The sequence below is a fragment of the Pygoscelis adeliae genome, unplaced genomic scaffold, assembly GCF_000699105.1.
Source record: "Pygoscelis adeliae isolate BGI_AS28 unplaced genomic scaffold, ASM69910v1 Scaffold21, whole genome shotgun sequence".
Classification (NCBI taxonomy): Eukaryota; Metazoa; Chordata; class Aves; order Sphenisciformes; family Spheniscidae; genus Pygoscelis; species Pygoscelis adeliae.
Window position 1 is genome coordinate 3,656,507 of NW_008824243.1, and position 11,749 is coordinate 3,668,255.

The window sequence follows — 11,749 nt, forward strand, 5'->3', positions numbered from 1 at the left end:
TATGTTTAGAAATACTGAGCTGCTTTGCTCACAAGCCAGTGAACCACAGATCTTTTTTTATGTCTATGTCAGCACTTCAGACTTTTCAACAAAACAGTTGTTGTTTGACAATATTACCGATTTTCCCCTGCACAAACAATTTGAAAAGCAAAACGCCCCAAACTGTCCTGATTACATGCCTCATCACAGCTTACTGGACACAAGGACATATTATTTAGCATTCAATAACAGTAGCTTAAAATAGTCTATAGCAGCTCTGTCATTTTCTAAAATCCTTTTAAAAATTATTTCAATAGTATTTCTTAGTATAACAGCATGTAACTCTGACATGACAGATCTGTGTTATCTACATAAAGCAATCTAGCATGTTGTTGAGAAAAAAGAAGTCAGCCTTTTCTGGGCTAACCAAGCCTTTCAAGGTCTGTGGGCTTGCAATACCACAACTGGGAAAATAGCAATAGGGGAACCCTACATTAAAATCCAGAAAAATACCTAAGTAAGCTTTCAAGCAGAGAGATGGTTATGCAGGAGGTCTATTTCTTTTTCATGCATCCAATTCCATTCTCCTTTGCTCTCTTCAGCAAATAAACAGATTTTACACATTCCCTCTGATCTGTGTAAAGTCTCTGAGCAAACGAAGCTGAACCCATGTCTGGTACAATGAACAACCCTTTAAAAGAATAATGCATTTTCATTTAATCTTGGGATTCTAAATAACGTGACGTTAGAATATCTTAAGTATTTCTACTGCCCAAATGAATGAACTCCAGGAAATTTTTAGCTATTCAGCTACGTCTATTACAGGCAGAGGCTGAACACCCCAAGCTGTGGGAGGCTTGAGAGTCTGGGATTTGCTCATTAGAAGAATCGAAGGCTGTGATCCAGAAATTGGGGATGAACCAAAAGCTTGGATCAAACTTCACCTCGCTCTTAAGCGGGCCCCCCTAGTTGAGAGAGTTTAATTTGTTAATCCATGTTGAAACAGCCACTGACGGGACACTTTCACAAGTGGCAGACACTGTATTTTAAAAGAGAAAGAAGAAAAAACCAAATGCCAGGGGAACAGATTCCTAGCTGAGTGGGTGGCAGCACACAAGCAGCACAAGCTTCTGCTTTGGAAGAGAACAGAGTGATCTTGTGGTAGCTAAAGATGCTCTGCTTATATACATTGTCGTGAGTAGCGAGAACACATAGGATTTGATCTGCAAATTTTGGAGCCACATGCCTATACGTGAGCTCTGTGTGCTCTAACTGCTGTGTGCTCCCGGCTCTAAGCACTACTTAGCCCATCATCCAAGTTAGCAGCAGCGCAGAGTCAGTTATGAAACTCCCATCTGGCCACACCACTAATCCTTAATTTGCGTGGAAGGATTACTAACCATGATGTATCTAAGCATTTAAAAGTTGATGTAGCAAGAGAGGAAGCAAACCTAATCCTCATATTAGTGGCCCAATTATTTTCATGAGAACACATCCTCACGCTGCTGCTGTGTCTCCTGCACGGAGACACCATCTCACATCCTAGAAGTGGAGTTACATTAGCATGACCATATGCTTTCAGCAAGGCTTGTCAGCTGAGGCACAGAACTGCTGCTTTGGGTTCTGGAGCAGGGTAACACCGTGCCAGCCAAAAACTTTGTGTTTGTGTCTGTTCTGCACCACACAGTGGGACAACAGCACAGAAACCCCAGATTCTGTAGTGCTGTTAAAACTAAAGCAAAAAAGAGAAGGGCGGGGAGGTTCTCTAGAAATACATCAGAGAGGTAAATGCCATAAGAGAAAAGTTAATTTAAGATAACGGGCAGCTTGAATGAGAATCAGTACGTATCCACTGGCCATGGGAAAAAAAAACACAACACGAAACTTCCCCCCTCCCACTCCCCAACATACAAAACTGTAAGAATCTGGAAAAAAAACTTCCAATATGTGGAAGCAAAAAACTTGTGACCAGTTTTAAAGATGGAGTGTGATAAGTTCATGAAAGCAATGCATGGCATAATCGCCCACCACAGGAGTGGACTACAACTCAAAGGCTGAGGAAGACAAAATGACACATATATTGAAACCCAAATTATTCCTACATAGTACCATCTAAGTTGTGTATTGAAAACATACAAAAATTGAAAAAAAAACCCAACAAACCAACCAGAAAATACGAGTATAGACATTCTTTGGCAAAGGTTGAAATTTGAACAGCCTCCTAAAAGAACCGCTGGTGATCACAACTATATTGAATAAACACATGCCATTTTCTTGGCAAGCACTCCGAGACTGGCAAAGTGGTGGCTCATGATGCCAATCCTATAGCAGGGCAAAAGGCTGAAACTTCTCCGTATGCGGCAGCCAAACGCCCTCCTGAGCAGCAAGAGAAGCCCTTCTGCAGCTGACCACTCTGTCTTTATACTTTTACCATTAATTGCCTAACACTAAAATAATTCATATTCTGCATGCACGTACTCACTGCGCTGTAGAATTTTTAAGGCTTAATCTTGCTCTGACACTTATTTTGAGCCTCAAAGTAACTTATTCAGACAGATTTTCTGTTCTTCTGTTACCAAATAGGCTAAGCAACATGATTCTTAACTCCTCCTGCAGAACCTGCTCAGGCAAAACAAAACTCTTCCCATCTCTTGGGGCTCTGTATCAAGCCAGTGTATCACTCCCTGTAACAGTCTGTTATTTGCTGTAATATCATGAAAGAAAGCAAATGCATGCAGGGGAAAGAATTTCACAGAATATAGTCATCACGCGCAAATTCTATATTCTTCTCTATTTGTTTGAAGGCTAGAAAGCCAAGCTATTTTAGAGTGATAATTGACTTCTATTTCAGCACTGTAAAGAAAATAAATGTCATCCACTGTGGGTAATTAATTGCATTACATATTCACATACACCCACATTCGTTTGGAGCAGGAAAATACAACTCTGACAGCTACGCTTTCCTAAAAAATAAAAACCCAACAGATATATTTAGAGATACCAGATCATCCAAAAGAAACCAGATCCTAATTTTATGTTACTGACTAGTACTGGAGGCAATAACCTTTACCTAACAGTTTTCTTCATAAAAATTTGTTGATGGGCACAAACCAGTTTTTGCTTCCTCACTTCGCAGAGTTCAGCCCTTCAATGTCATTGAGGTCCCTCTGCTTCAGTCAAGAGGAATATGGCCTGTTCTCTGTTTTGGGGGATTGCTGTCTCCAGTTCATTTGAAGGAACTGCTTAGGAGCAGAATATAACAGATTTTTCACATTGAGAGTGAAGCAGCTCTTAACGTTTATGGTTAGAAAAGAAGACTTGGAAATAGAAATATCAGGTAAGACATAAGCAAATAAACAATAATGTCAATTGTTATTACAAAGCTAAACCATCATACCATTTCCTCTTCGTCTTTCTTATTTTTTTTTGGAAGGGGGTAAAACTTGTTTTGTATGTAAATTTTAAGAGACTAGAGTCGTTAATATACCTGCAGCTTACGTTTCTTACACGACTTTCTATATTATTGTATTCGACTCTGAGACTCTCGGCATTAACCTCCACTCTCATTAACACTAATATTAACCATGTTTCTCCCCACTCCCCACCACGGCTACCACAAAAGTAAGTGAACTACAGCTGTAAATGAAGAGCGAAGGCCCTGCCTGCTCCCTCTAACAAGCTGTGATCTCTCCAGACCCAACGTAACTTTCTGCAATCCTCGCAGCACGCTGAACTACCATGCCTTCGTGCATGGGGATAACCCTGGCTCTGTAGAGCCAACACTCTGAACAGCATCTTACCTGCTAAGAGGCAAGGCATTTTAATACTACGAGTTTATCATTAAAAATAAGACAAAACATAATGACATCAAGTTCCACTCTTTAACAACATAGACAATTGCTTGTTTTTAAAATTCTTAGCCCTGGTCAGTTCTCCACTGTTTGCAAAGACACTGGTGCATAAAGGCCAACCCCTACTTCTGCTTAGGAGCAGATGTTACCATTTTCCTTTTCTCTGGATGGTGGGCCAGAGCGTCTTTTCCCAGGCCCTTAATTTACCAAGTCCAACTATTTCCTTTTGAACCATGAAACATTTAGAAAGACACCATGTCTAAGCAATAACATTTAAAGGGTTAAAAGTAAATTTATCACATCAAGGTGTAAGTAAAAATCTGGTTTCTCTAGGCAGCCCAAGGAAAATACATTATCCTGCACAGCTTTTTCTACCCTGCCTTCGCCACACGATGCTATCCAGTGGAGACAGCTCCAAAGGGGAGGACTTGGAATGGCCACAGCCCTGGAAGCAGGCATACATGGCAGTCCCTGTCCTCCTCCTTGTTGCTTCCCGCTCCCTCCAAGAGCCTCAGGTTCCTGGAAGCGCAAGGAGAAGCTAGTCTGGCTATTGAATAGCAGAAGAGCAAAAGGGCATTAAATCCTCGAGCCTGCTTCTCTCCACTTTGGGCACAGACCCGGTCCACGCGTTCTTTTCTTTCTGTGGGGTCAGTAGCAAACAGCTGCAGGTTCTCCCTGGCCACTGTTGTAGGCACCTAAAACATGCTGTAAGATTTATATGAAGGCGTAGTAGCACCCAAACCTCTCTAACACTACTTCAACAGAATTCTTTCAATCAAAAAAGACCTTTTTTTTTATTTGAAGGAAAATATTAATGCCAAAAATCATGCTAAAATTTCATACAACAAATCAATCTTTCCTTCATGGAAGCCATCTAGCCTTTAATCTCATCACTACCGCAGCCGGATCTCAGAGGGCATCACGGATCCAGACGGCATTCTTCAGCGTGGCAGAGCCAGACAACGTTCTGGGCAATACCAACACATACATCACTGTTTGCTGCTCAACTTCTCTTTCACTGAACCTCTGTGCTGCGTTTCCCAAGTCTGCTACGGCACAGATCACGCTTTGTTTGCCTGCCTAAAGAAACCTCTCAGGCCAGCTGACATATAGAGAGCCCCTTCTCTAATTCCTGGAAGTCCCTAAAGCATCTGGTGAGAATGAAGTGGAATGTTAAGGAAAAGAAAGGCAGCAAAATCCTGTGTCCTAATACGAGGATGAGGCCCACGGAATTACGTTCCTAAATAAGATATGCAGATCTATTTTGCTGCTCAGAGAGATCAGTGCTTTGGGGAAAAATCATAATACATTAAAGAGGCTCGGTGTTCAACACAAGAAATACAGCATAGTTTGGAACAACTACCTCAAGAAGCTGGAAAGGAACCTGTCACCGAGATAGATGTGTTTATGAAATGCATCTTAGGAGACAGAGATATGTAGATTGAAAGTGTCAGATTTGAATGGAAAGTGTGAGATTTGAACAGAAGCCCAACACAAGAGTTAAAGGGATACTTGTTCACTGACCTATTTATTATTTTATATTTGTTGCTACTGAAACGAATTGCAGCCCTTCTACCAGAGCAGAGCTGGGTGAAAGCTCTAAGGCAGTTTAGGACATACTAACCAGGATCAAAGTATCACATTTAGAGAGATGCAATGATAGTTGCTTGCCTAAAACCATCTGTGGGTGTAGCCTTGTGAGCAAATGAACACTGGCCAGGAAAGCAGAGGGGAAATGGAGAATGTTTAGGGTTCATTTAGTTGCTGGCCACTATTGGTTTATGATGCCTTTTATATGAGCCCAGGAATTTTAAGAACAGAGCTACAGGAAGGCATCATCTTTATTTGTCTATTTCTGTATTTAAGAGAGTCCTACATTTCATACCTATTTAAACACCCAGTTAATTATTGCTACACAACGTCCCTAGCCAAATGCACCCCCATTTAGATGATTTTTTGTTCATAATGTTCCATTTAAGAAGCAGCCATTTCCATTCAGTCTCAGCCTAAACAGTTTCTCTGGAAGATAGCCCAATTAAACAGATTTTCTTATTAAGCACGCCCCAATTAAGTGATCTACATCACTATCGGCTCAGTTTCTATGTGATTTTTACATACTGAGCAGCGTACAGGGAACATTTTACATATTGGTTTTAAGCTCATCAGTCCTTGTGCAAAGAAAGTACATTTTTACATTAATTTTAACAAAACAACATCAAAGGTATGAAATCTAACCTAAATAGGAAGACTTCTACTGTAGTCCTTTGTGGAGTTTTGGGAAGAAATTACCCAATCTTTTTTTTAAGCATTTTATTGAAGCAAGTCTCTGAAGAGAAACGGACTTCTGGCATCCCAGCGCTCTCAGTAGCACCTCTCTATCGAGGTGGGAAGGGGCTCTGCATTCCCTGGGCATTTGGAAACCAACTTTATAACTCACTCTGTGCTCGGTACTACGTAATACTTTTTTTAATTAAACATGGATCCTGTGGGAAAAAGAGATTCAATGACAGCCCCCTAGTAATTTCTTAAGGTTAAATTTCTGGCACCTGGCAAGGAATCTGAAACAAGTATTGGACGTGTCTTATTTTTACAAGATGACTACACTTAAAATCAACAAGCCTTGTGCATTTTATTAGATTAGATACTAGTTCATCTGGGGTAATAAAATTAAAAATAAATGCTGAAAAGATAAATTAATTAAAAGCTGTCACATGCATACTGACTTTAAGCCCTTACATGTTGTTTCAGTACCAAATATTACTTTCTAAATCCATTGCAGTCAAAAAACTGGCATCATTTTGCAATCCACGTCTTTTTATTTTTTAAAAAACAGACATTGGAAATGCTAAATCAGTTACCCTATAAAACAATCTTCTGACTTGATTTTTCTGTCAACTGCAAGTAACATGGTGCTGGGGAGGAAAACCTGACTGTCATTGTGAATTGTCATTGTTTTCTGAAGGGGGTAATAGTTTCCAATTTAACATCGTTAAGTTGCTATACTAGTCCACTTTTCCCATTTTATTATAATAGTTCAAGCTTTAACTCCAAACACTATTTCCCAGTTTGAAAAGAGGCAGGCCTTGTGCCAAAAAGTTAAATGAATTACTTTTCCATCAGAGGTTGAAACACAACCATCTGGTCCACCAAAATTGCTCCAAATTTTTCAGTATTCTTTAAATGGCACATGCTGAGAAAAATCCCAGTCCAACTGAAGTAGGTGGCACAACTCCCACCAATTTATATGAAGCCAGGATTTCGTCCAACATATCCTAGTGAGAACACTTTGCATTTCTGGACTATGCACAGATTTTGTACTAGTTATAACTCTATTGGTTGGGCGAGAGATTTTTTTCTTTCTACAGAAACAATAAAATCAGCATTACAATTTGTGAAGAAATATTCAAGGTGCACAGAAACAAACACTGGCAAGCAGTACACTTTCTTACTGGTGTTTGCATAGCAGGAGATAGAGAATTATTCCCCTGAAGGTACAGTGAAAGGAATACACGTTTTTTATTTTTGTCAAGTCCAAAGTATTGACAAAACACTGAGAAAAATCTTTTCCTGGTGTAATATAATATCTCATTGACTGTCAGCAATGCATGGACTTCTGTTCGTGGTATAGCAATAAACAGATGAAGACAGAAACCTGTGTTTTCCATGGTCAGTTGTAGTTTATTGGCCGATATATAGGCTATTTAGTTATTATTTATTTTACTGTTTATACTAGAAATAAGGTAGGAGCTGCTTAAATGTATATAAGCATGCACACACACATTTAAAAGTATATTTACACAAGTGTGATTGCTTTGTAAATAAGATTACTCTGAATATTTTTAGATGCAAATCAATTCTACTTTCCACTCTACCGGTAGGATTAAATTTCTGACATCGGCGAAATCCAAAGACGCTAAGTTTAACTCGGTGATTCGAGAATGATTCATAATGAAACCCTTCTTTTTCATATCAGTGGGATGCCACCTATTTTCTTCTGTTTTATTCTGAAGATAGACATTAGAGAGTACCCATGATGAGTGGTAATAAGAGTTAGATTTTAGTAAGCCTACCAGATAATGATACTTCAGCTACGCTGTGGGGGAAGTGGAGAGGCTAAAATTTGTGGCCACAGGATTCCACATCTATTGCAGAAGTACAACATGAAAAAGTTTATTTTTACACACATACCTTTTTGACATTGCCAGTTTCTAAAGGAACAGATCGGTGAGTTTTTCAGAGAAGAGAAAAATAAGTATCAGGCCTTTATGCATCAAAGAACTACTGAATAATAATTTTCCTCAAGGAAAAAAAGAATGCTGACTTTTGAGGAGTAACCTGACTTTTCCTCACAGCAATTTTTTTTTTTTTAATAAAGATTTTTAGTTCCTGTTGTAGGTCAAAAATTCCAAACATGCATTTAACACAGTGTCATGGGTCCGTAGGCATTGATGGAGTGTCTCGTAATGAATATGCCTACTGTTGCCTAACAAGTATAAAAATGTGGAACATCTGTATGTCATCAACAAACACATAAAGCTGTTAATTATATTAATTTTCTGTTGTCACATTTTAAACATTTTTATTTAGGGCTTTTATGCATTAGGACTAAACATTTATTGTAATTTGTACTTCACTGCTAAAGATTAAAAACAAATGAATTTTCCTCAACAAGCCAGGTAAAGCCTGGCTCAAGCTGTTTTCCTTGAGGGAAGAAGTTGAAACTGAATTAAACAGAGATACTTCCGCAAACTTGTTTAGTTAAAATAGCCAACAGTTATTTTTCCTGCTAGTTTTACATTTTAGCAGCACCATGCTTCTCTGCAGGTAGTTGTCTTCACATAGCTTAGGTGATGTTTATGGTACTAGAAAATTCAGCCTGTAATCATGGAAACTAAGGGTTTCCAGTCTTCCCCCCCTCAATAATTCCTTCATATAAATAAACTTCACATTTATTTCTAACATACATAAATGTGTGTATATATATTATCGTATATATATCATCATATATATATCACACTCCCTTTTTTAGGATCTCAAGTTCTACAAATTAATGCATACTATATTAGACCAGTTTCCTATGCTTAATCAAGATACACAAGAATATCTTCTCATGTAAAATATATGGCAGTCCTGAATAATTTAAAAAGGCTCCAATGCTCCAAACTCTTTGATATCTAGATTCCCTGTCAGAGGAAAATACAAAGAATACCTCTTCCCCTCTTTGAAATAATAAAAAAAAAATCTTTTGTGGAACCTAGATTTTATTTAGACCATGTAGAAGCAATTTGAGGGGGAGAAGAAAGGGGGAGCTGCTCAGGCACATTGTGATTATTCCCAAAACAAGTATTACGCTCCCAGAATTCTAAAATAGGGGAGAGCTTTAGTAATGGTCCAGCCACATTAGGACAAAGATACAGATAACTCTACCCTGAAATGACACAGCAGCAGGAAAATTAAGATGTATTTAAATTAGTGCTTGATTTAAAATAGTATATATTTTCCTTTTTGCAGTATTGCACAGTATCTATCCATTTCATGGTTTTCACTTAAATTTCAATTTCTAGATTTTCTTCCATCTACTGCTACAATTTTTCATAACTGAAGATCATTAAAAGGACTTAATCATTTTGGATGTGTGCATTACAGTTGTAAGAATAATTTGTGAAATCATTTATGGTTTATTGAAAGTTAATAACCCATCATCCTCCCACCCAAAAAACTTCAGACCCTAAAAAGACGAGAACAAATTTTAAGAAAGGGATTTAAGCGATTTTGAAATACTGTCACCTTCAAACCCATTTTTCTCTCTTACTCTTTATTTTATTTGCAAATCAAAATGGCAAAACAAGATTGAAGCCAATTTGGTTCCAATTAGTTCTACACCAAGATGAAGCAAAGGGAATCTAGTGGAGAGTCATTATGAGCCTGAAACAGATGTGGAAGTGATCATTGCTATTGTGCCACGAGATGCCACATATTGTTTCATTTGAGTTTTTTAATGTAGATGGTGGGCTGTTTGAAGCATTATGTTAACAAGATCAATTAATTTGTACTCTTTAAAAGTCAAGTTTTTGAGCCACCAGTGTAACAGAATCATCTGTATTATTCATTTTTCTAACTGGGAGATTGTTTTTAATAATTCAGTATTTATACTGGGCTCTTGGCCATCATACACTGATCGAAAGAGAGCTAAAATGTCCATATAACATTCAGGAACATTAGATAATAAACTAGAATAAGCATGAATATATGGCTCTTAAGTTAAACATTTAATTACAGCTTTAAAAGGCAGAAGACAGAAATATTTTTACTGGCTTAAAAAAAAAAAGCCAGATTTATTCCTAGAAGTACTGGCAGAGCATTTGGAATGATGGGTGTTTTGTTTTGAAACAGAAACTCTTAGAAGAATCAGGATCTGACATCAAAGCAGCATTAAAATTCAGTTTAAGGACAAGAAACTGGGCGAGCATTGTTTGGTGACAAGCCAGGTCCAGACAACCCTCAAAACCAATTATAGTGTTATCTGCATAAGCCTTTACATCATTGAATCATAACATATATTGGAGACAAAAAGCAACAAAACCCTTCATACACATCTGTTGACAGTCAATGGAGACTTCTTAAGGAAAAGGAAAAACTCAGAAAAAGAAAAATGCACAGAAAGGAAAAATCACACATGCCCCACATGTTCTAGTGTTGGTAGGCTCTCCACATCCATTACGTTGTGGCTTTCGGGACTGGAGGGTACTCGAAAACCAGAACCATGTTTCTGCTTCATTATGATAAATCTCTACCAACGAGTTTGGTGCCATGGAAGTCAGAGCTATATCCAGCATCAACAACATCTCTACGTAATGGTAACTTTAATGGTAAAGGGACACACACACCATTTCCATTCAGGTCACTAGCAGACTTGGTCAAAGCCAGCGAACTGTAAGAAAAATCCTATTTATGAGCAGAAACAAAGGTAATTTATTTGTAACTATTTTCAAGCTAAATATTTTTAAGCATTTTGGCATTAAATATTCCCGAGCAAATGTAGCCTGGATTACCACACCATTTACATCTTGTCTCGGAGTGGCAGTCTTACACACCCTGCTGATCTCAGAGCTCCTCTTCCACCTTCCCCACCGGCAGCCAGCTGACGGAGCGTGCAGGCAGGCAGCTGGGCCGTATCACAGAGGTTCCCACTGGCTCCCCGCTCTGCAGGCGATGACCCCATCACCCAGCAAGGCAGAAGTCAAAATTTCCCAAGAACAGGCTCTTGTGACACTTGCCGGGATAATAATCCAAGGAGAGCCGTAAGAGGCAGCAGCTCCCGAGCTAGCCTGCTCCAGCCGGGTTGGCTCTCACCAGGTTCCCACAAGCTTTCGGAAAATTGCCCTTTCTCCCGGAAAAAAAGGTGTGCTAATTCTTAAAAAACCCTACGAGATGCTGTCCCACCTAGTGGGAGCACCACTGTCTTCCCCTCTGCCTCCCAGGCAAAACAGGAGAACTTGCTATAAAGATACATCGTGTATTTCTAGTACGGTTTGTGAAAGTTTTAAAAACATCCTGAGAAACAGATGCGGTAAGGATTCCACAGGTGGTTTAAATTAAAACATACTGAGATCCTAAAAGCTTAGAAAAGCCTTTACTGGAGGGGAAAAATATTAAATAAATGCTCCCTACATCTTAACTGTTATAATGTGCAAATACTAACTTGTTATCTATTAGATTATGTTAAGCAGATGTAATTGGAGAGGGAACCTGCGCCATAAAAAGATAAACCTTCTATCTTTAATGCAGTAATTATTTCACATTTATTGGCTAGAAGCCAGATGCATTCTCATGTTTATTACAAATTCCAGTTAAAAAGATCTTATTTAGCTATTTGAGTTGGTAACATTTGCCTCTTCCGAACTTTCATAAATTATCAG